General features: G+C 39.9%; 1 long non-coding RNA gene across 1 annotated transcript in view; it reads right to left on the reverse strand.

Moving 5' to 3' along the window:
* Window positions 1-222: 222 nt before the first annotated feature.
* Window positions 223-26243, reverse strand: part of LOC145801178 (uncharacterized) — a 28744-nt gene continuing 2723 nt past the window's right edge. The window contains exons 3-7 of the long non-coding RNA XR_014342231.1: window positions 25555-25628; window positions 23296-23435; window positions 22766-22905; window positions 722-847; window positions 223-464 (exon numbers count right to left, since the gene is read on the reverse strand). This is a non-coding gene — a long non-coding RNA (uncharacterized LOC145801178). The remainder of the gene's footprint in view (window positions 465-721; window positions 848-22765; window positions 22906-23295; window positions 23436-25554; window positions 25629-26243) is intronic.

The following is a 26243-nucleotide window of genomic DNA, read 5'->3' on the forward strand; positions in this document are numbered from 1 at the left end:
AATTTGTCGGTAGGAAGAAGTAGCCATCAGTCCTTTGCGGGGTCTGTCTTTCACATATTTTTTTTGCATTCTTATTGAAAATAATAATAATATATCAACACATTTTGCATTCCTATTGAAAAAAAAATAATAATATATCAACACAATTTGCATAGCACATAAAATAAATAAAGATATGATAGTTGCCAAGCATTTGAATGCGCAACACAATTAAGAAAACCGACCATTATCTCTTTTCTTACTCTGTTTCTTTTCAATTTCTTCACCATGTCTTCAACAGGGATGAAGAAATAGTGCATGAATTATGAGTGAAAATTTAAATTGGGTTATAGAAATAAAATAAAATGAAACAAAAATAATGACCCATGAGAGACATGCGGGTTGAAGACCAAAAAATAAAAAAGAAAATGTTGAGACCCAAACCAATGTCAACAGCCCCCACAAACCAATGTCAAGACCCTCACCTGACAACACAAAAAAGAAAAACAAATATATATCAATTTAAGGTTTAGAAACACCAACCCAAATACATAACTTAACACCAACCCATATAAATTGAAAGATGCATAAATAAAAAAATGAAAAAAGAAACAGAACACAAAAAAAGAAAGAGAAATCCAAATACATATCAGTTTAAGATTTAAAAACACAAATCTAACACAAACACATCAGTTTAAGGTTTAGAAAAATAAATACAAATCCAAATCTTAGAAACACAAACCCAAATTGATGGGTCTCTTTTGCTTTGATTGAAAAGAAACATAATGATTTTCAATGCTCTGTTCCAATGCTTTGTGTCTCTTAAGCTTTGTTTTCAACTTTTTCTGTGGTTCCATTGAATGCATACCTAATCACACAAAACCAAACAGAAATTTTAAAAACACAAACACAAATCGAAACCAAAATCTTAGAAAACACAACCTAATCAACAAAAATATATATAAAATAATAATAATAATAATAATAATAATAATAATAATAATAATAATAATAATAATAATAATAATAACACAAATCCAACACAATGAAACATTGAAAACCATTTGAAAACCATTTCATGAGGATGAATTATTATTTCAAACCCAAGGATTAGTTTGTATACCATACTACAAAATGAGTCCAAAAAAAAAAAAAAAAAAAAAAAAAGATAATTTGTCCTCTTAATTTCTAAAAGTACACAACTGATACACTAATATGGAACCAATTAAGGCCATAAATAAGTTGCCCACAGCAGAAGTTACTAAATGGGAAGACTTGCAACTTATTATGATTATACCACATGTAAACAGATACATATAATTGTTTTACATATTTGATAATACATTCCGATATGTATTAAAACTTCATAAAATGGATGCTTAAATCTATTCATTAACAGGCTCAGATTTAGTGTACATTCATACACATTTATCAAAAAAAACACCACAAAAAAAATGTCAATTCTGTCCATTTTCTCAAATAACCTATACCCCCCAATAAAAAAAAAAAAGGCTTAGGAATGTGGCAAAGCAGTTTTAAAGATTCAAATGACATAGAAATTGCATGTTAGAGCAACTCTAATGGTGTGCTTTCCCTTCATGCGAAAGACAAAATTTGGCAAAAACACTTCCAATTCATGTGCTATTTTTTGGTGCCAAATTATAACAATGCCAAAATTTGGCAAGAGCTCATCTCTCTATTCTCTAATGACAGAACCCTATTTGTCAACAAAGCCATTGTGATATAAGCTAATTGTTATTGTTGTTGTAGTTCTTTTTCAAAGCTAATGTTGAAGTGTAAGGAAAATTCACCTAAATACAACTGAACAAACATTAATTAACATGAATTTCAACAAACACCACATTTTCAACTCAAATTAGAAAGTAAAATAATTAAGTGAGAGAAAACAGTGTACATGGCAATTTATCAGTTGAAGAATTTTGATGGGTGTTTCCATCTTTGGGTTTGAAGAACCCTCCCAAATCCATCTTCCCCAACAATTTTTAGAGAGAGAGAGAGAGAAGAGAGAAGAAAATACCTAAATTTAAAGGGCAACCAACGCCGATACATAATCATACATATATATACATCAATCTCTGAAATTATATACAAACATCCATATATAATACACACAATCGTATCTAATACACACAAATTAAAGTCAGTACACCTTGTTCAAAAAAAAAAAAAAAAGTCAGTACACAAATTAGGACAAATTGTTTTAAACTAAGATCAGAAGAAAAAAATTGTCTTAAAATGGCTTATTCACACAAATTATCTTAATAAAACATCAAAAAAAATAATAACAAATGCGAGCTAGAACCAATATTGTCTAAAACAGAATATAAATACAGACGAAGCCCATTACTTCTGCTATTTCAAAGAATCTGAATTTATAAACTCCAAACTGTCAAAACTAAGTTAAAAAACTGACACTATGAAAATCATATTCTTAATTCAATCCAAATCTCCATACCAACTGTCAGAAATATATGTTTTCTTCTAACTGGGCTTAACAAAACTAACAAAATCATGTAAATTAATGATACAGAAAGAAGGAAGAAAAAAAAAAAAGCTGTTCACGATTTAAAGAAACAAAAGAAACCATAATCAACAATATGACATGGTAATCTATAGCGACCCCGGTCTTTTTCCATTTGATTATTGTATCCGGACTTCGGTTCCATTTATTCTGTCATTGTATAATTGTTGTTGTCGTCCTCTATTTTCTCATTTGGAGTTATAGGATGTGTTGGGCAGGTTTGTTTCAGGTTGGTTGGGTTCGTAAACCAAGTGTTGCTGTCCAGTTTTTGGGTTGGTCGCTCGAGCCAGGGCTTGGTCGCTCGAGCGAGGGTTGTATTTTGTGTCTTCTGGCTCGATCCAGCTTTGCTTCGCTCGAGCGAGCGACTGCGTCTGGTATAGACCTGAGGGCAGGGCTTATTCGCTCGAGCGAGATTTTCTTCGCTCGAGCGAGCGAGGTGTATGTTTTCGAGTTCCTTGCTCGAGCGAGCATTCTGTCGCTCGAGCGTGCTCCAGGGTTGCAGACCTGAAGCATTGCATTCTTGGCTCGAGCGAGCTTTTCTTCGCTCGAGTGAGGTTTTCGTGTGTCTGGTCGCTCGAGCGATCAAGTCTTCGCTCGAGCGAGCCTGTTCAGTTTATATACGCAGCAGCGGGTTTTGATCAGTCTTTTTCATCTTCTTTTTGATTCCAAACCCTAGGTCCGACTTCTCTCTCTCCCTACTCACCTTCTCTCTTAGGTTTGATCTATTTAGAGTGTGTTTCTACCCTAGTTGCTTTATTAAAAAGATAGAGTGAGTCGAGGGCTTCCATTTAATCTGAACATTTGGCGATTTGGAACACATTGGTTTTTGGGTATTCATCTCTGTCTTCTCCATTTGGGTTATTTTCTTCGAGGTAGGGATTTCCTACTCCATCTTATAAGTTTTGTTCTAAGTTTTGGTATTTTGATATGTTGGGGGTACTTTGGTAATTTTGGGAAAAACCCTAGTTGTATTAATAAATTAATTTGTATAATTAATTTAAGGGAATTGGGGAATTTGGTTAAATTCATGAAATTGAGAAATTCATTGATGAAATGGTGTAGTTGGATAATTTAAATCACTCACCTATTGAATTGTTGATATATTTATTTCCAGTCTAGAAATAAACTGTTTTGGGCTATCGGTGGAGGATAGTCGTGATTGTTGTAGACATTGCATATGGATTAGGAATAACTGAAACTAATCACATTGGTTAAGTCATTAATTTTGACTATTGAAATAATACTGAAAATACGTGTATTGATTGAGCATTGCATTTGCATATTGTGTGGGAGGAGATAGGGGATGTACTCCACGGTTTAGGGGAAGATAGGGGATGGACCTCTAAACTGGATTTTTGTTTGGGAGGAGATAGGGGATGGACTCCATTAGCATCACTTTTATGTGTGCTTATTTATATTGAAGTGTTTTTATTGATACAGCACTAAAATGTGTATCAAACTGGAAGTATGAAGTGTTTTGATTTGAGCCTGAGTCTCATCTGTTTGTTGACATTGGAAGAATGTGAATATGATATATATAGTTCTCTGTTGTAATTTTGGCCAGGTTCTGAGCCATATTGATAAAGTTGGAAAGTAAAACGTGTCTTAGGCAATAGTGTCATGAGACTGTAAAATGATGTAATTGATTATCTTGGTTAACCATCTATTGAGTGCTATTTCTTTAATCAATGCTTATATTTGGTTTAGTATATTACTACTAGGCTGTGGCTCACCCTTTATGGGAACATCATTTTCAAGTCCAGGTGATAAGCTACCTCCAAGGACTTAGCTTGGAAGGACTCGGATTTTGAAGATTATATTTCAGTTATTTGTTTTTCATTGTTAGTACATGTAAACACTCAAGCCTAGGGCTTTATTTGTATTTGAGTTAGAACTCATACTATTGTGTCCAAGTGTTGGCTTGGAAAGATGTAAGCCTGTAGGGCATTTAATTTGATGTTACATGTAATGTTTTTATTTGGCAAAACTCTGATGAATGAATTAATAAAGTGTCTTCTTTAAATAATGCATGTCAATGATATATATAATGGGTTTATTTTGAGGGCGTGACAACTTGGTATCAGAGCGTACCGGGTTTGAATACTTTGGGTACATGGGAAGTGATTAGTATCACATTGGGTTCGTCTCGTTTGATAGAGACTTAGTGTAATGTTATATGCTTATGTGATAACATGTTTATGTGATTATGTGGGTATGGAATGTAGTTTCTAGGATGTTGATTGGACCCTTGAGTTTCTAGTAGTCTTGTTGGAAAGGCACTTGATCACTGTTGCTTCCAACCGGAACTATAGTAACGCATTGGGACTATCATTATCCGGGAATGAAATTCGTAGGTGCTTATGTGATTATGTGCTTATGTGGAATGAATTATTGTTGTCCAATGCATTAGGACGCGAGTGTTTAGCTTCGGCACATTTATTAATGTGCTAACGTCTTTGTTTCCTTTATTAGGATGTCAGGACGAGAACGAGGACGCGGTAGGCGTGGTACGCCGGGTAGGCAGGAGGTGCCTGTGCCAGAGGAGATTCTAGCAGTTCAGGAGGGAATTGGCCAGGCCAATGTGGCCGAGCCAGTAGGCCAGCAGGCTATGGGCGCTCTAGCCCGAGAGATAGCAGGGGCATTCAGGGAGTCTGTAGGCATTCTCAGAGCTGAGAATCAAGCTCGGGATGTTGCTGCAGATGCAGGACCTTCCTTTCTGAAGAGGGAGTTCTTCCGGTCTAATCCAGATGAATTTGTGGGTGATCCTAAAGAGCCGCTTAAGGCAGATGATTGGCTCGAACAGACAACGAAGACGTTTGAGATGCTTGGCATCGAAGACGAGGGGTTTAAAGTGACCTTGGCATCTTTTCAGTTGAAGGGGGATGCGGGTCAGTGGTGGAAGTTCACTAAGGGTCATATAGGAGGTACATGGGAGGCTTTTGTGAATGCTTTCCAGGAAAAGTTCTTATCTCCAGCAGTTAGGGAGAAGCTGAGAGACCAGTTTTGTCAGCTTAAGCAGTCGAGTTCTTCTGTGGCCGAGTTTGAGGCTGCATTTACTAGCTTGTCCAGGTTTGCACCTGAGTTGGTGGCGTCTGAGGAACGCCGTTGTATCGAGTTTGAGAAGAAGTTGAGGCGTGGCCTCAAGCTGAGAGTTGGGGGAACTATGATTCGGGATTATGGGCGTATGGTTGATGCTGCAGCCCACATGGAAATCATGATGCAGGAGGAGGAGGAAGGACAGAAGGGCTCCAAGAGGAGTCAGGATGGTCAGAGTGATGGTAGGAGACAGAAGGGTTTTAATCCTCAGCAGTCTCAGGGTAGCTTTTCTAGATCGACTTTTCCTGTGCCGAGTGCTAGTTCGGGGAAAGGCAGTCAAGGAGACATTACCTGTTTCAAGTGTGGCCAGCTGGGTCACAAGTCTCCAATTTGTCCTCAGAGGGGAGGAGTGCAGAGAGCAGCATCATCTTCGGCTCGATCTCAGAGCCAGAGTCAGGGTAGAGGCCAGCCACTCTCGTGTTATCAGTGTGGTCAACCAGGGCATATGAAGAGGTATTGCCCGCAGTTGGGTGGCACATCTGGTGTATCTGGTTTGAGGCCGATTCAGGTTCAACAGCCAGCTCAGTCGGGTCAGGCCTCGAGGGCCAATCAGGGGGCTTCATCGTCCCAGTCGGTGCAGCAATCTTATGCTCCTAGGGGTGAGCAGGTTGATCAAAGGTCGTCTGGGCGCGTGTACGCTGTTACCGCGCAGGATCTTGTGCCGGCACCATTAGTTGTGAGAGGTACCTTTTTGTTTTGCAACTCGGTTGCTAGTGTTTTGATTGATACGGGTGCATCTCATTCCTTTGTGTCTGCTGCATTTGAATCTGTTTTGGAGTTGGAGTTAGCACAGTTAGCATCTCCTATTTGTGTAGTGTCACCTCTTGGGGGTGAATTGATTTTGAAACAAGGTGTTAGGGGTTGTGATATAGAGGTTGATTATCATAGAATCTCATTTTCCTTTGTAGTTATGCCTGTGAGGGGTTTCGATGTTATTTTGGGTATGGACTGGTTATCGTCATACCGGGCAGTTATTGATTTCTACCGCCAGAGAGTCACTTGTTGTACCGTGAGCGGGGAGTGTTTCCATTTTCTGGGGGACCGAGTTGGTAGTGTTTTGCCACCGGGGTATGATTCGCGAGGGCGGAGTGAGCTTAGTGGTCTACTTCCTAGCTTTTTGAGTAGTGAGTGTGATGAGACCCAGATTGTGTTACCACGGGTGGTTTGTGAGTTCTCGGACGTCTTTCTCGAGGATCTTGTAGGTTTGCCACCGCATCGGAAGATTGAGTTCTCTATTGACCTAGTGCCCGGCACGGCGCCGATTTCTATGGCACCTTATCGTTTTGCCCCAGCCGAGTTACTTGAGTTGAAGATTCAGCTCCAGGAGTTGCTAGATAAGGGTTTTATACGTCCTAGTGTTTCGCCATGGGGAGCACCGGCCCTCTTTGTTAAAAAGAAAGGTGGTGCTTTGAGACTTTGTATAGATTACCGGAAATTGAATCGGGCTACGGTTAAGAATAAGTACCCTATGCCTCGTATAGATGATCTGTTCGATCAGTTGAAGGGTTCCCGTTGTTTCTCGAAGATAGACTTGAGATCGGGTTATCATCAGTTAAGAGTCAGGGAGGAGGATATTCCGAAGACGACATTCCGTACGCGGTATGGCCACTATGAGTTTCTGGTGATGCCATTTGGGCTCACCAATGCACCGGCAGTTTTTATGGATTTGATGAACCGGATATTCCGGGAATTTTTAGATCGTTTTGTAGTCGTCTTCGTGGACAACATTCTTATCTATTCACCTTCTGAGGAGAAGCACAAGGAACACTTGAGAGTGGGGCTTGAGTTACTTAGAGCCCATAAGCTTTATGCTAAGTTTGGGAAGTGTGAGTTCTGGCTAGAAGAGGTCAAGTTCTTAGGCCATGTAGTTTATGGGGAAGGAGTGTCTGTTGATACATCCAAGACTGAGGCGGTGCAAGATTGGGCACAACCTAAGAGTGTGTTTGAGATCCGCAGTTTTCTGGGGTTAGCTGGGTATTATCGTCGGTTTGTGAAAGATTTCTCCAGATTAGCTTCGCCTTTGACTAGATTGACTCGGAAGGGAGTCAAATTTGTATGGAGTGAGACTTGTGAAAAGTCGTTCCAGGAATTGAAAGTTAGACTGACCACCGCTCCGGTATTGATTATTCCAGAGAGAGGGTTGGGTTATGCAGTCTATTGTGACGCCTCACGAGAGGGTCTGGGTTGTGTGTTAATGCAAGAAGGGAAAGTAGTTTCTTATGGCTCACGTCAGTTGAAAATTCACGAGCAGAATTACCCTACGCATGATCTAGAGTTAGCAGCTGTGATATTTGCCTTGAAGATTTGGAGGCATTATCTTTATGGTGAGAGATTCGAGATATTCTCGGATCATAAGAGTCTGAAATATTTGTTTACACAGAAAGACTTGAACTTGAGGCAGAGGAGGTGGATGGAGTTCATAGAGGATTATGACTTTGAGTTGCAGTATCATCCGGGAAAGGCCAATGTGGTGGCCGATGCCCTTAGCAGGAAACCTGTTGGTGACATAGCTAGTATAGCCATTCGAGAATGGGAGATGTTGGGTGCACTTGGGGAGTTTAATTTACTTCTGGGCGAATCCGTTGAGGCTGCGGCCTTGTTTTCTGTTGTTATACAGCCTACACTCGTGACTCGAGTGTTAGAGGCTCAGAGGGGTGACTTTGAGGTAGAAACCCTCCGTGAGAAGATTTCCGGTGGGAAGGTTGAGAAGGGTTTGACGGTGTATCCCGACCTGAGTGTGAGATACCGAGACCGTCTGTTTGTGCCGGAGTCTTGTCGAGAGGAGGTACTCCGAGAGTTTCATCATTCACGCCTTGCGGTGCATCCGGGAGGCACTAAGATGTATCGGGATTTGGGTCGCCAGTTCTGGTGGCGGGGTATGAAGAGAGATGTGGCAACTTTCGTATCTAAGTGCCTTACTTGTCAGCAAGTGAAGGCCGAACATCAGAGGCCAGCGGGTTTGTTGCAACCCTTGCCTATTGCCGAGTGGAAGTGGGAACACGTCACTATGGACTTCGTTGTGGGTCTTCCGAGGACTCAGCGGGGTAGTGATGCTATTTGGGTGGTTGTAGACCGATTGACTAAGTCGGCGCACTTCATTCCTATGCACGTGAGAGATTTGGTAGATCATCTTGCCGACTTGTACATTCGGGACATAGTGAGGTTGCACGGGGTCCCAGTGACTATAGTCTCAGATAGAGATCCTCGTTTTACTGCCAGGTTGTGGCAGAGTTTGCAGAGTGCCTTAGGCACTAAGTTGACCTTTAGCACGGCTTATCATCCACAGACTGACGGGCAGTCCGAGCGTACTATTCAGATCCTTGAGGATATGCTTCGGGGTTGTGTTCTAGACTTTAGTGGGTCGTGGGAGAGGGACTTTCCGTTGGTGGAGTTTGCCTACAACAACAGTTTCCAGTCTAGTATCGGTATGGCACCGTTTGAGGCCTTGTATGGCCGACCGTGTAGATCTCCTATTTGTTGGGCCGAGGTGGGTGATGCACCTCTGTTGGGTCCGGAGTTGGTGAGGGAAACGACGGAGAAAGTTGAGCTTATCCGTAAGAGACTTGTTACAGCACAGAGTCGTCAGAAATCTTATGCCGACCGTAGGAGGAGACCTTTGGTGTTTGAGGTGGGTGATCATGTCTTTCTGAAGATATCACCTAGACGTGGTTTGATGAGGTTTGGGAAGAGCGGGAAGTTGTCCCCTCGGTTCATTGGTCCGTTTGAGATCCTTGAGAGGATTGGCGAGGCTGCTTATCGTTTAGCTTTGCCGCCGCAGTTGTCCGGAGTACATGGCGTGTTTCATGTGAGTATGCTTCGGAAGTATGAGCCGGATCCATCACATGTGTTGGATTGGACTGATTTAGTGGTTGACGAGGATGTCTCGTATGAGGAGAGACCGGTTCGGGTCTTGGATAGGCGGGATCAAGTGTTGCGAGGCAAAACCATCCCTTTGGTCAAAGTTTTGTGGAAACATCACGGAGTGGAGGAAGCCACTTGGGAACATGAGTTGGAAGTCCGCGAAAAATACCCGGACATGTTTATCGATTTGTAATCTTGTATTTAGATTTTGTAATATTATTGAACTTAAGAGCTTTACATATGTCTTAAGTTGTAAAACATTGAGTATGTTTTGGTAAATGGGTGTATCTTGAAACTTGTTTCATTATAGAAGCTTAGTGTAACATTGCATATGTTGATTACATTGTTGAATGTGTTGTATATATCATGCAAATGAATCTGATATGGAATTGCTAACATTGAAAGGAATAATGCATAATAGTGATGCAGGCTAAAATATATGTTGTTTTATATATATTGTGAGATGCCTCTTGATAAAGAGATGAGGTGACCAGTATTGGGTCAAGTTGTTTATTATTGTTATATAATATATTTGGGAATTGAGAAAAACTTGTTTCTTTTTATAAACTTATGCTTAATTTCGGGGACGAAATTCTTTTAAGGGGGGGAGGTTATAGCGACCCCGGTCTTTTTCCATTTGATTATTGTATCCGGACTTAGGTTCCGTTTATTCTGTCATTGTATAATTGTTGTTGTCGTCCTCTATTTTCTCATTTGGAGTTATAGGATGTGTTGGGCAGGTTTGTTTCAGGTTGGTTGGGTTCGTAAACCAAGTGTTGCTCTCCAGTTTTTGGGTTGGTCGCTCGAGCTAGGGCTTGGTCGCTCGAGTGAGGGTTGTATTTTGTGTCTTCTGGCTCGATCCAGCTTTGCTTCGCTCGAGCGAGCGACTGCGTCTGGTATAGACCTGAGGGCAAGGCTTATTCGCTCGAGCGAGATTTTCTTCGCTCGAGCGAGCGAGGTGTATGTTTTCGAGTTCCTTGCTCGAGCAAGCATTCTGTCGCTCGAGCGTGCTCCAGGGTTGCAGACTTGAAGCATTGCATTCTTGGCTCGAGCGAGCTTTTCTTCGCTTGAGCGAGGTTTTCGTGTGTCTGGTCGCTCGAGCGATCAAGTCTTCGCTCGAGCGAGCCTGTTCAGTTTATATACGCAGCAGCGGGTTTTGATCAGTCTTTTTCATCTTCTTTTTGATTCCAAACCCTAGGTCCGACTTCTCTCTCTCCCTACTCACCTTCTCTCTTAGGTTTGATCTATTTAGAGTGTGTTTCTACCCTAGTTGCTTTATTAAAAAGATAGAGTGAGTCGAGGGCTTCCATTTAATCTGAACATTTGGCGATTTGGAGCACATTGGTTTTTGGGTATTCATCTCTGTCTTCTCCATTTGGGTTATTTTCTTCGAGGTAGGGATTTCCTACTCCATCTTATAAGTTTTGTTCTAAGTTTTGGTATTTTGATATGTTGGGGGTACTTTGGTAATTTTGGGAAAAACCCTAGTTGTATTAATAAATTAATTTGTATAATTAATTTAAGGGAATTGGGGAATTTGGTTAAATTCATGAAATTGAGAAATTCATTGATTAAATGGTGTAGTTGGATAATTTAAATCACTCACCTATTGAATTGTTGATATATTTATTTCCAGTCTAGAAATAACTGTTTTGGGCTATCGGTGGAGGATAGTCGTGATTGTTGTAGACATTGCATATGGATTAGGAATAACTGAAACTAATCACATTGGTTAAGTCATTAATTTTGACTATTGAAATAATACTGAAAATACGTGTATTGATTGAGCATTGCATTTGTATATTGTGTGGGAGGAGATAGAGGATGTACTCCACGGTTTAGGGGAAGATAAGGGATGGACCTCTAAACCGAATTTTTGTTTGGGAGGAGATAGGGGATGGACTCCATTAGCATCACTTTTATGTGTGCTTATTTATATTGAAGTGTTTTTATTGATACAGCACTAAAATGTGTATCAAACTGAACGTATGAAGTGTTTTGATTTGAGCCTGAGTCATATTGATAAAGTTGGAAAGTAAAACGTGTCTTAGACAATAATGTCATGAGACTGTAAAATGATGTAATTGATTATCTTGGTTAACCATCTATTGAGTGCTATTTCTTTAATCAATGCTTATATTTGGTTTAGTATATTACTACTGGGCTGTGGCTTACCCTTTATGGGAACATCATTTTCAGGTCCAGGTGATAAGCTACCTCCAAGGACTTAGCTTGGAAGGACTCGGATTTTGAAGATTATATTTCAGTTATTTGTTTTTCATTGTTAGTACATGTAAACACTCAAGCCTAGGGCTTTATTTGTATTTGAGTTAGAACTCATACTATTGTGTCCAAGTGTTGGCTTGGAAAGATGTAAGCCTGTAGGGCATTTAGTTTGATGTTACATGTAATGTTTTTATTTGGCAAAACTTTGATGAATGAATTAATAAAGTGTCTTCTTTAAATAATGCATGTCAATGATATATATATAATGGGTTTATTTTGAGGGCGTGACATAATCTATATAACAAAAGAAACAAAATCTGATTCAAACATAAATTCAAATAAAGAGATAATTAATTTACATGCTTGATTTTGGTGTAGTTCAGAATGTTGTGTGATTACTATATACAGCATGCAATTATTGTCTCTACAATATGCCTGTCATGTATGTTTTTATCTGTTTGAGCAACAAATTTTAAAATTATGCATGCCTGCATTTTGTATCTTCCCAAAACCATAAACTCACATTATTTGTATCTACAATTATTGTCTCTACAATATGGTGTCATGTTTTTATCTGGGTCATTAGCATAGAAAGATGTTAAATTCTTTTTTCCTATTCCCTGATTGCTCTATTTGTATCTTCTGAATGCTCTATTTGTCTCTACAATAATTAGTGAACTCACATTATTTATTCTGCACCATCAGCACATAATGATGTTAAAGTATAGCGACCCTGGTCTTGTCTCATTTGATTATTGTATCCGGACTTAGGTTCTGTAGCTACTGCTATTGTATTATGATTGTTACCATCCTTTAATTTCCTATTTCTGAGTTAGGGGATGCATTGGGCAGGTTTGTAGCAGGTTGGTTGAGCTTGGGAGCAAAGGGTTGCTGCCCAGAATTTTGATCCTTCGCTCGAGCGAGCAGTTCTTCGCTCGATCGAGCTCTTTGTTTTAGTCCGTCGCTCGAGCCAGGGTTTATTCGCTCGAGCGAGGATGGCGTTTTGTAGTAAGACCTGTGAGCAGGGGTTTTTGGCTCGAGCGAGATTTTATTCGCTCGAACGAGCAAGTTTGTTCTTCGCTCGAGCGAGAGTTCCTTCGCTCGAGCGTGTGTCTGGTTACAGACCTAAGGGTTTGAGTTCTTCGATCGAGCGAGATTTCCTTCGCTCGAGCGAGCTTCTGGGTTGTTGGCTCGAGCAAGGCTTCTTTGGCTCGAGCGTATCTTTTCTGTGTCTTGTCGCTCGAGCGACCAAGTCTTCGCTCGAGCGAGCCTGTCCAGTTTATATACGCAGCAGCGGGTTTTGATCAGTCTTTTTGATATTCTTTTGATTCCAAACCCTAGGTCCGACTTCTCTCTCTCCCTACTCACCTTCTCTCTTAGATTTGATCCACTTAGGGTGTGTTTCTATCCTAGATCCTTCATTAAAAAGAGTGTGTGAGTCAAGGGCTTCGTTTTAATCTGAATTATTGGTAGTTTGGAGCACTTTGAAGTTTGGGTCTTCATCTCCATCTTCTCTTTTGGGGCTATTTCTTCGAGGTAGGGATTTCCTACTCCATTCTATAAGTTTTGTTCTAAGTTTTGGTATTTTGATATGTTGGGGATACTTTGGTAATTTTGGGAAAAACCCTAGTGGTATTAATAAGTTAATTTGTATAATTAATTAAAGGAAATTGGGGAAATATGGTTAAATTCATGGAATTGAGAAATTCATTGATTAAGAGGTGTAGTTGGATAATTTGAATCACTCACCCATTGAATTGTTGATACATTTATTTTCAGTCTAGAAATAACTGTTTTGGGCTGTCGGTGGAGGATAGCTGTGATTGTTGTAGACACTGCATGTGGATTAGGGATAACTGAAACTAATCATTGATTAAGTCATCAATTTTGACTGTTAAATTAATACAGACTTTATGTGTATTGATTGCGTGTTGTATATGTTATGTGTTTACATACATTGTTTTGTGTGGGAGGAGATAGGGGATGTACTCCACGGTTTAGGGGAAGATAGGGGATGGACCTCTAAACCGGATTTTGTTTGGGAGGAGATAGGGGATGGACTCCATTAGCATCACTTTTATGTGTGCTTATTTATATAGAAGTGTTTTTATTGATACAGCACTAAAATGTGTATCAATCTGGAAGTATGAAGTGTTTTGATTTGAGCTTGAGTCTCATTTGTTTGTTGATATTGGAAGAATGTGAATATGATATATATATATATATATATATATAATTCACTGTTGTAAGTTTGGCCAGGTTCTGAGCCATATTGATAAAGTTGGCCAGTAAAACGTGTCTTAGACAATAGAGTCATGAGACTGTAAAATGAAGTAATTGATTATCTTGGTTAACCATCTATTGAATGCTATTGCTTTATTCAATGCTTATATTTGGTTTAGTATATTTCTGCTGGGCTGTGGCTCACCCTTTATGGGAACATCACTTTCAGGTTCAGGTGATAAGCTACCTCCAAGGACTTAGCTTGGAAGGACTTGGATTCTGAAGACTATTTTTAGTTGTTTTGCTTTTATTTGTTAGTACATGTAAACACTCAAGCCTAGGGCTTTATTTGTAATTGAGTTAGAACTCATAATTTTGTGTCCAAGTGTTGGCTTGGAAAGATGTAAGCCTGTAGGGCATTTAATTTGATGTTACATGTAATGCTTTTGTTTAATAAGACTCTGATGAATATTATAATGAATTATTAAAGTATTTTTCTTAAAATAATGCATGTCAATGATATATGTGATGGGTTAATTTTTAGGGCGTTACAACTTGGTATCAGAGCGTACCAGGTTTGAATATTTTGGGTACGTGGGAAGTGATTAGTATCACAATGGGTTCGTCTCGTTTGATAGAGACTTAGTGTAATGTTATATGCTTATGTGATAACATGTTTATGTGATTATGTGGGTATGGAATGTAGTTTCTGGGATGTTGATTGGACCCTTGAGTTTCTTGTAGTCTTGTTGGAAAGGCACTTGATCACTGCTGCTTCCAACCGGAACTATACTAATGCATTGGGACTATCATTATCCGGGAATGAAATTCGTAGGTGCTTATGTGATTATGTGCTTACGTGGAATGAATTATTGTTGTCCAATGCATTAGGACGCGAGTGTTTAGCTTCGGCACATTTATTAATGTGCTAACGTTTTTGTTTCCTTTATTAGGATGTCAGGACGAGGACGAGGACGAGGACGCGGTAGGCGTGGTAGGCCGGGTAGGCAGGAGGTGCCTGTGCCAGAGGAGCTTCCGGCAGTACAGGAGGGAATTGGCCAGGCCAATGTGGCCGAGCCAGTAGGCCAGCAGGCTATGGGCGCTCTAGCCCGAGAGATAGCAGGGGCATTCAGGGGGTCAGTAGGCATTCTCAGAGCTGAGAACCAAGCTCGGGATGTTGCTGCAGATGCAGGACCTTCCTTTCTAAGAAGGGAGTTCTTCCGGTCTAATCCGGATGAATTTATGGGTGATCCTAAAGAGCCGCTTAAGGCAGATGAATGGCTCGAACAGACAACGAAGACGTTTGAGATGCATGGCATCGAAGACGAGGGGTTGAAAGTGACCTTGGCATCTTTCCAGCTGAAGGGGGATGCGGGTCAGTGGTGGAAGTTCACTAAGGGTCGTATAGGAGGTACATGGGAGGCATTTGTGAATGCTTTCCAGGAGAAGTTCTTATCTCCCGTAGTCAGGGAGAAGCTGAGAGACCAGTTTTGTCAGCTTAAGCAGGCGAGTTCTTCTGTGGCCGAGTTTGAGGCTACATTCACTAGTTTGTCCAGATTTGCACCTGAGCTGGTGGCGTCTGAGGAACGCCGTTGCATTGAGTTTGAAAAGAAGTTGAGGCGTGGCCTCAAGCTGAGAGTTGGGGGAACTATGATTCGGGATTATGGGCGTTTGGTTGATGCTGCAGCCGACATGGAAATCATGATGCAGGAGGAGGAGGAAGGACAGAAGGGCTCCAAGAGGAGTCAGGATGGTCAGAGTGATGGTAGGAGACAGAAGGGTTTTAATCCTCAGCAGTCTCAGGGTAGTTTTTCTAGATCGACTTTTCCTGTGCCGAGTGCTAGTTCGGGGAAAGGTAGTCAGGGTGACATTACCTGTTTCAAGTGTGGCCAGCTGGGTCACAAGTCTCCAGTTTGTCCCCAAAGGGGAGGAGTGCAGAGAGCAGCATCATCTTCGGCTCGATCTCAGAGCCAGAGTCAGGGTAGAGGCCAGCCACTCTCGTGTTATCAGTGTGGTCAGCCAGGGCATATGAAGAGGTATTGCCCGCAGTTGTGTGGCACACCTGGTGCATCTGGTTTGAGGCAGATTCAGGGTCAGCAGCCAGCTCAGTCGGGTCAGGCCTCGAGGGCCAATCAGGGGGCTTCATCGTCCCAGTCGGTGCTGCAGTCTTATGCTCCTCGGGGTGAGCAGGTTGATCAGAGGACGTCTGGGTGCGTGTATGCTGTTACCGCGCAGGATCTTGTGCCGGCACCATTAGTTGTGAGAGGTACCTTCTTGTTTTGCAACTCGGTTGCTAATGTTTTGATTGATACAGGTGCATCTCATTCCTTTGTGTCTGCTGCATTTGCATCTGTTTTGGAGTTGGAGTTAGCACAGTTAGCATCTCCTATTTGTGTAGTGTCACCTCTTGGGGGTGAATTGATCTTGAAACAAGGTGTTAGGGGTTGTGATATAGAGGTTGATTATCATAGAATCCCATTTTCCTTTGTAGTTATGCCTATGAGGGGTTTCGATGTTATTTTGGGTATGGACTGGTTATCGTCATTCCGGGCAGTTATTGATTGCTACCGCCAGAGGGTCACTTGTTGTACCGTGAGCGGAGAGTATTTTCATTTTCTGGGGGACCGGGTTGGTGATGTGTTGCCACCGGGGTATGTTCCGCGAGGACGGAGTGAGCTTAGTGGTCTACTTGCTAACCTTTCGATTAGTGAGGATGATGAGACTCAGATTGTGTTGCCACGGGTGGTTTGTGAGTACTCGGATGTCTTTCCCGAGGATCTTGTTGGATTGCCACCGCATCGGGAGATTGAGTTCTCTATTGACCTAGTGCCCGGCACGGCGCCGATTTCTATGGCACCTTATCGTTTTGCCCCAGCCGAGTTAGTTGAGTTGAAGATTCAACTTCAGGAGTTACTCGACAAGGGTTTTATACGTCCTAGTGTTTCGCCGTGGGGAGCACCGACCCTCTTTGTTAAAAAGAAAGGTGGTGCTTTGAGACTTTGTATAGATTACCGGAAGTTGAATCGAGCTACGGTTAAGAATAAGTACCCTATGCCTCGTATAGATGATCTGTTCGATCAGTTGAAGGGTTCCCGTTGTTTCTCAAAGATAGACTTGAGATCGGGTTATCATCAGTTAAGAGTCAGGGAGGAGGATATTCCGAAAATGGCATTCCGTACGCGGTATGGCCACTATGAGTTTCTGGTGATGCCATTTGGGTTCACCAATGCACCGGCAGTTTTTATGGATTTGATGAACCGGATATTCCGGGAATTTTTAGATCGTTTTGTAGTCGTATTCGTGGACGACATCCTTATCTATTCACCTTCTGAGGAGAAGCACAAGGAACACTTGAGAGTGGTGCTTGAGTTACTTAGAGCCCATAAGCTTTATGCTAAGTTTGGGAAGTGTGAGTTCTGGCTAGAAGAGGTCAAGTTCTTAGGCCATGTAGTTTCTGGGGAAGGAGTGTCTATTGATACATCCAAGACTGAGGCAATGCAGGATTGGGCACAGCCTAAGAGTGTGTTTGAGATCCGCAGTTTTCTGGGGTTAGCGGGGTATTATCGCCGGTTTGTGAAAGATTTCTCCAGATTAGCTTCGCCTTTAACTAGGTTGACTCGGAAGGGAGTCAAATTTGTATGGAGTGAGACTTGTGAAAAGTCATTCCAGGAGTTGAAAGTTAGACTGACCACCGCTCCAGTTTTGATTATTCCAGAGAGAGGGTTGGGTTATGCAGTCTATTGTGACGCCTCACGAGAGGGTCTGGGTTGTGTATTAATGCAAGAAGGGAAAGTAGTTGCCTATGGCTCACGTCAGTTGAAAATTCACGAGCAGAATTACCCTACGCATGATCTAGAGTTAGCAACTGTGATTTTTGCCTTGAAGATTTGGAGGCATTATCTTTATGGTGAGAGATTTGAGGTATTCTCGGATCATAAGAGTCTGAAATATTTGTTTACACAAAAAGACTTGACCTTGAGGCAGAGGAAGTGGATGGAGTTCATAGAGGATTATGACTTTGAGTTGCATTATCATCCAAGAAAGGCCAATGTGGTGGCCGATGCCCTTAGCAGAAAACCTGTTGGTGACATAGCTAGTATAGCCATCCGAGAATGGGAGATGTTGGGTGCACTTGGGGAGTTTGATTTACTTCTGGGCGAATCCGTTGAGGCTGCGGCCTTGTTTTCGGTTGTTACACAACTGACACTTGTGACTCGAGTGTTAGAGGCTCAGAGTGGTGACCTTGAGGTAGAATCTCTTCGTGAGAAGATTTCTGGTGGGAAGGTTGAGAAGGGTTTGACGGTGTATTCCGACCTGAGTGTGAGATACCGAGACCGTTTGTTTGTGACGGAGTCTTGCCGAGAGGAGGTACTCCGAAAGTTCCATCATTCACGCCTTGCGGTGCATCCGGGAGGTACTAAGATGTATCGGGATTTAGGTCGCCAATTCTGGTGGCGGGGTATGAAGAGAGATGTGGCAGCTTTTGTATCTAAGTGCCTTACTTGTCAGCAAGTGAAGGCCGAACATCAGAGGCCGGCGGGTTTGTTGCAACCCTTGCCTATTGCCGAGTGGAAGTGGGAACATCTTACTATGGACTTCGTTGTGGGTCTTCCGAGGACTCAGCGGAGTAGTGATGCTATTTGGGTAGTTGTGGACCGGTTGACTAAGTCGGCGCATTTTATTCCTATGCATGTTAGAGATTCAGTCGATCATCTGGCTGATTTATATATTCAGGACATAGTGAGGTTACACGGGGTTCCAGTGACGATCGTCTCAGATAGAGATCCTCGTTTTACTGCCAGGTTGTGGCAGAGTTTGCAGAGTGCATTAGGCACTAAGTTGACCTTTAGCACGGCTTATCATCCTCAGACTGACGAGCAGTCCGAGCGTACTATTCAGATCCTTGAGGATATGCTTCGGGGTTGTGTTCTAGACTTTAGTGGGTCGTGGGAGAGGCACTTGCCGTTAGTGGAGTTTGCCTACAACAACAGTTTCCAGTCTAGTATCGGTATGGCACCGTTTGAGGCCTTGTATGGCCGACCGTGTAGATCTCCTGTTTGTTGGGCTGAGGTGGGTGATGCACCTCTGTTGGGCCCGGAGTTGGTGAGGGAAACGACGGAGAAAGTTGAGCTTATCCGTAAGAGGCTTGTTACAGCACAGAGTCGTCAGAAATCTTATGCCGACCGTAGTAGGAGACCTTTGGTGTTTGAGGTAGGTGATCATGTCTTTCTGAAGATATCACCTAGGCGGGGTTTGATGAGGTTTGGGAAGAGCGGGAAGTTGTCCCCTCGGTTCATTGGTCCGTTTGAGATCCTTGAGAGGATTGGCGAGGCTGCTTATCGTTTAGCTTTGCCACCGCAGTTGTCCGGAGTACATGACGTGTTTCATGTGAGTATGCTTCGGAAGTATGAGCCGGATCCATCACATGTGTTGGATTGGACCGATTTAGTGGTTGATGAGGATGTCTCATATGAGGAGAGACCGATTCGAGTCTTGGATAGGCGGGATCAAGTTTTGCGGGGCAAAACCATCCCTTTGGTCAAAGTTTTGTGGAAACATCACGGAATGGAGGAAGCCACTTGGGAACGTGAATTGGAAGTCCGCGAGAAATATCCGGACATGTTTGTTGATTTATAATCTTATAATTAGATTCTATTATATTGTTGAACTTAAGAGCTTTACATATGTCTTAAGTTGTAAAACATTGAGTATGTTTTGGTAAAAGGATGTATCTTGAAGCTTACTTCATTATAGAAGTTTAGTGTAACATTGTATATGTTGATTATATTGTTGAATGTGTTGTGTATATCATGCAATTGAATATGATGTGGGAATTATTAGCATTGAAAGGAATAATGCATAATAGTGATGCAGGTTGAAATATATGTTGTTTTATATATATTGTGAGTTGCCTCTTGATAAAGAGATGAATTGACCAGTATTGGGTCAAGTTGTTTATTATTGTTATATAATATCTTAGGGAGTTGAGAAAAACTTTTTTTTTACAAACTTATGCTTAATTTCGGGGACGAAATTCTTTTAAGGGGGGGGGGGGGTTATAGCGACCCTGGTCTTGTCTCATTTGATTATTGTATCCGGACTTAGGTTCCGTAGCTACTGCTATTGTATTATGATTGTTACCGTCCTTTAATTTCCTACTTCTGAGTTAGGGGATGCATTGGCAGGTTTGTAGCAGGTTGGTTGAGCTTGGGAGCAAAGGGTTGCTGCCCAGAATTTTGATCCTTCGCTCGAGCGAGCAGTTCTTCGCTCGATCGAGCTCTTTGTTTTGGTCCGTCGCTCGAGCCAGGGTTGATTCGCTCGAGCGAGGATGGCGTTTTGTAGTAAGACATGTGAGCAGGGGTTTTTGGCTCGAGCGAGATTTTATTCGCTCGAGCGAGCAAGTTTGTTCTTCGCTCGAGCGAGAGTTCCTTCGCTCGAGCGTGTGTCTGGTTACAGACCTAAGGGTTTGAGTTCTTCGATCTAGCGAGATTTCCTTCGCTCGAGCGAGCTTCTGGGTTGTTGGCTCGAGCAAGGCTTCTTTGGCTCGAGCGTATCTTTTCTGTGTCTTGTCGCTCGAGCGACCAAGTCTTCGCTCGAGCGAGCCTGTCCAGTTTATATACGCAGCAGCGGGTTTTGATCAGTCTTTTTGATATTCTTTTGATTCCAAACCCTAGGTCCGACTTCTCTCTCTCCCTACTCACCTTCTCTCTTAGATTTGATCCACTTAGGGTGTGTTTCTATCCTAGATCCTTCATTAAAAAGAGTGTGTGAGTCAAGGGCTTCGTTTTAATCTGAATTATTGGTAGTTTGGAGCACTTTGAAGTTTGGGTCTTCATCTCCATCTTCTCTTTTGGGGCTATTTCTTCGAGGTAGGGATTTCCTACTCCATTCTATAAGTTTTGTTCTAAGTTTTGGTATTTTGATATGTTGGGGATACTTTGGTAATTTTGGGAAAAACCCTAGTGGTATTAATAAGTTAATTTGTATAATTAATTAAAGGAAATTGGGGAAATATGGTTAAATTCATGGAATTGAGAAATTCATTGATTAAGAGGTGTAGTTGGATAATTTGAATTACTCACCCATTGAATTGTTGATACATTTATTTTCAGTCTAGAAATAACTGTTTTGGGCTATCGGTGGAGGATAGCTGTGATTGTTGTAGACACTGCATGTGGATTAGGGATAACTGAAACTAATCATTGATTAAGTCATCAATTTTGACTGTTAAATTAATACAGACTTTATGTGTATTGATTGCGTGTTGTATATGTTATGTGTTTACATACATTGTTTTGTGTGGGAGGAGATAGGGGATGTACTCCACGGTTTAGGGGAAGATAGGGGATGGACCTCTAAACCGGATTTTGTTTGGGAGGAGATAGGGGATGGACTCCATTAGCATCACTTTTATGTGTGCTTATTTATATAGAAGTGTTTTTATTGATACATCACTAAAATGTGTATCAATCTGGAAGTATGAAGTGTTTTGATTTGAGCTTGAGTCTCATTTGTTTGTTGATATTGGAAGAATGTGAATATGATATATATATATATATATATAATTCACTGTTGTAAGTTTGGCCAGGTTCTGAGCCATATTGATAAAGTTGGCCAGTAAAACGTGTCTTAGACAATAGAGTCATGAGACTGTAAAATGAAGTAATTGATTATCTTGGTTAACCATCTATTGAATGCTATTGCTTTATTCAATGCTTATATTTGGTTTAGTATATTTCTGCTGGGCTGTGGCTCACCCTTTATGGGAACATCACTTTCAGGTTCAGGTGATAAGCTACCTCCAAGGACTTAGCTTGGAAGGACTTGGATTCTGAAGACTATTTTTAGTTGTTTTGCTTTTATTTGTTAGTACATGTAAACACTCAAGCCTAGGGCTTTATTTGTAATTGAGTTAGAACTCATACTTTTGTGTCCAAGTGTTGGCTTGGAAAGATGTAAGCCTGTAGGGCATTTAATTTGATGTTACATGTAATGCTTTTGTCTAATAAGACTCTGATGAATATTATAATGAATTATTAAAGTGTTTTTCTTAAAATAATGCATGTCAATGATAGATGTGATGGGTTAATTTTTAGGGCGTTACATAAAGTTTCTTTTTCTTGATGTATAGGAACTGTCTAAATCCCAAAATTAAAGGAGCAATCATTTTTCATGATCAAGGTCCCGAATTATTTGATTATAGCATCCGCCTCAACCACACATGGGCTTTCTCTGGATTTCCTGATGTTAAAACTATCATGGACATAGATTGTCCTTACCTCAATGACCTGGAATTGGGTGTTGATACTATATCAATTATGCTGTACAGCTTCAGTGGATTTTTGACCGTATGATCTCAATTTTCCCTTTTCACAATTTGCTTCCTTCTGAAATATTAACAGAGTAGTCTCTTCTTTTTTTAAAATTTTTCTCATGTATAACTCGTGATCTTTGATCTCAAAATAAAAATATTAAAAAAAATGAATATTAGGTTAATCCCATAATAAAAATCAGTCTACCTCGTTAAAACCTTACCTCCTCTCCAATGTACTGAAAAGTTACTATTGACATTAGTCCACTTTATTATAAAAATATTTGTGGATTTTGTAAAATAAAAGTATTTATACATGTGATTTGATTAATTTAATCATATTAGAGACAGATTTAGTGTACTTGATTGTGTACCCATAAAAAACAAAAAACGAAAAATTTAATTAAAAAACTCAACGCCACCATCACATCATTCACAATAACATCTTTGTATAAAGAAAACTCATCAATTAAACATTTATGTATGCAAATGTAAAATAAATAAAGAGATTGAAAAAAGAGCCAAACCTTTTAGAGGAACATCCAAAACAGCACCAGCAAGTAGATCTTTGGGAGAAGCAAGGCCATTGAGCTTGAGCAGGGTATCCTCTGTAGTATTGAACCGCTTGAGCAGGTTTTTTAAATTTTGCTCATGTATAACTCATGATCTTTGATCTCAAAATAAAAAAAATTTAAAAAAAATGAATATTATGTTAATCCCATAATAAAAATCAGTCTACCTCGTTAAAACCTTACCTCCTCTCCAATGTACTGAAAAGTTACTATTGACATTAATCCACTTTATTATAAAAATATTTGTGAATTTTGTCAAATAAAAGTATTTATACATGTGATTTGATTAATTTAATCATATTAGAGACAGATTTAGTGCAATTGATAGTATACCCATAAAAAACAAAAACAAAAAATTTAATTAAAAAACTCAACGCCACCATCACATCATTCACAATAACATCTTTGTATAAAGAAAACTCATCAATTAAACATTTATGTATGCAAATGTAAAATAAATAAAGAGATTGAAAAAAGAGCCAAACCTTTGAGAGGAACATCCAAAACAGCACCAGCAAGTAGATCTTTCGGAGAAGCAAGGCCATTGAGCTTGAGTAGGGTATCCTCTGTAGTATTGAACTGCTTGAGCAGGTTTTTTAAATTTTGCTCATGTATAACTCATGATCTTTGATCTCAAAACAAAAAAAAAATAAAAAAAAATGAATATTAGGTTAATCCCATAATAAAAATCAGTCTACCTCGTTAAAACCTTACCTCCTCTCCAATGTACTGAAAAATTACTATTGACATTAATCCACTTTATTATAAAAATATTTGTGGATTTTGTCAAATAAAAGTATTTATGCATGTGATTTGATTAATTTAATCATATTAGAGACAGATTTAGTGCAATTGGTTGTATACCCATAAAAAACAAAAAACGAAAATTTAATTAAAAATTTGAAGTTGGGACAATAATATGCTGCTTCTGAATGATCAATTTGCATGCTAAGAGAACCAAGACCAGGTTTTAACATTAGCATCCACGACTTTATCCTACCGGCAAATGAAACTTACTATCCAGAACAAATAGCTGCATTATGTGAAATTGAGAGAGAAAGAGCAAACAAAATGATAGGAAAAAAAAATCAAATTGACAAAAGTAACATAGAAACATAATTTCTTTTCCTAACAAAGCTCTGCCAATAATTAGTTCATTAAAAGAAACTTGAATGCCCATACCACCTGGGAAAAAATAACACTTGAAAAAAAATTACAAAAATATATAAACCAAATCACACCTGGAAAAAAATAATTAACTATTTATTATCCATGCCAACAACACTTCAAATGTATAAACTTGGCTTATCAGTGTCGTCTTTATGAAGGATTGCAGAAACTTGGCTTAAGGTTGGTCTAGAATTTTCTAAACTTGTACAACAGAGTTCACTATCTTCTATGCTTGGCCATTTCTTGTGTGCAATCGTCTGAGTTTATGTAACTTACATTAAGTTACACCTAGAAAGGGTTAAATGAGTCTCTCCTCATTGTGCAGGTGTTGAGAGCTGCTTCACGCCCAAAATTCTTAATTTTGGGCAATGTATTGTGGAGGTGATGTCGAGATTCTGAAATATGTTGTCTTTATTATTTTTTATTTTGGGTAAATTTTAGAATGAATATGTTTACATTTAAAAGTTAAAGTGTCGCTAGTGGGATAGTGTTTAATCTCAGAAGTAATGCCTTTAGATTTTAGAAAGAGAAATTGGTAGAATTATTGGATATATCTCACCAAAGATCAGGCCTCTCTTCACATAATCTCCATTTAATTGAGCTTATATCCTGCTTGGAAGTGAGACTCTGTTAATTTTTATATGGTGACAAACAATATAAGAACTTTATGCAATGTACGTTTCCAGAAGAAATATCGTGATCACAATCATTTGTATGATATACCTCTTGGCTATCTCATGAATGTGGGTATTTTTAGTTGAATTTGTATTGCACTTTTCAATGGAGGCTGTTGGTTTTATTTTATAATATATCAAGAAAATGAGGCTTTTAGTTATGTGAAATTACATCAGGAAGTGCTAAATCAAGCACATATCAAAGGTAATTCCTGATTTAGTGACAATTCACCGCTAAATTGTGAGTGCACTTGTTTCTAACTACTAAATTCTTCCTATCTGTCATGAGAATGATCATAAGCACTGGGTAAGTCATATTGTTACATGTTCAGCAGCTATGCATCTTTGCATTGACATCTTTCTTGTTATTAATTTTGGGCACTTCTCCAACTAATTGCAGTAATATTTTTTAAAAAAAAAAATTTGAGGAAAAAATTTCAAATAGTCACTAAAATTTGTCTAATGATTATGCTACTAATAAACTTATGTATTATTTTTAGTTATGCTCAAAACTAATCAATGCAAGATTTTTCAAAAGCCAAGTAGAACTCAAATGCCAAAAGCTGTTATTATCATCTTCAGAGACATTTCCTCATGAGACCTACAAAAGGTTCTATCAAATTAATAACCAAAATCAAGCATTGAAATCTTCCCCTAATAATCAATTAACAATCTACTTCACAAAAAAGCATTGAAATCATCCCCTGATAAGCAATAATATGTATGAAAATATAACGGCTTTATCAAAGCTATTATACATTTCAAAAGAGGCAAAAAAACTTTATGATGTACAAATTCAGATAACCACTGCATTCAGGTAACCACTGCATGATATACAAAAAATGAACTTTATTATGGAAAAAGAGGCAAAGAAACACAGAAAGCCACACAAGAACATACTTCTCATCCTTGAGACTCAAACAACTTTTCATCCTTCATCATTTGGAACATACTTCAACCAAACAGGAAAACCCCTAAAAACAAAAATGCAAAATAAAATCAAACATTAAAAAAAAAAAAACTTGAATCTAAAAAATCCATTCTCAAAACTCATCAAATATATATAGATTAAAACTTTAAAATGCACAGGAATGGCCCTAATCACCATAACACAGCGAAATATGGTAGGAAACCCACACTTTTATACTTAAAAAAAAAAAAATAGAGTACATTACCAGAAGAAAAAGATCATATATCAATGCTTTCTGAACCAACTTTATGAATCGAACCAAGTTATACTAAAACCCACAACAAAAAAATGATGAAGGGGAATGAGGGAGAGAGAGAGAGAGAGAGAGAGAGGGCAAAATGAGCAAAATGCAAGTAAAAAACAGAGTACAGGAATAAAGCCCTAAAGTGATGAAGGGGGATGAGAGAGTGGGAGATGAAGGGATTAAGGTTATGGCTGGGAGAGAGGGAGGAGGACAGGAATAAAGGGTTCCGGTTTGGGTCTCCAGCGAGGGAGATGAGAGGTGGTCGGTGGTCGTCGGTGTCGCGACGACGGTGGTCATCGCAAGAGAAGAGAGAGATGAGAAGAAGTATTCAAGAAGAAGAACAGAGAGGGAGTGGGAGGGGGAGAGAGAGAGAGA

Source organism: Camellia sinensis, chromosome 10, assembly GCF_055761805.1.
Source record: "Camellia sinensis isolate YWXY chromosome 10, ASM5576180v1, whole genome shotgun sequence".
NCBI classification, from domain to species: domain Eukaryota; kingdom Viridiplantae; phylum Streptophyta; class Magnoliopsida; order Ericales; family Theaceae; genus Camellia; species Camellia sinensis.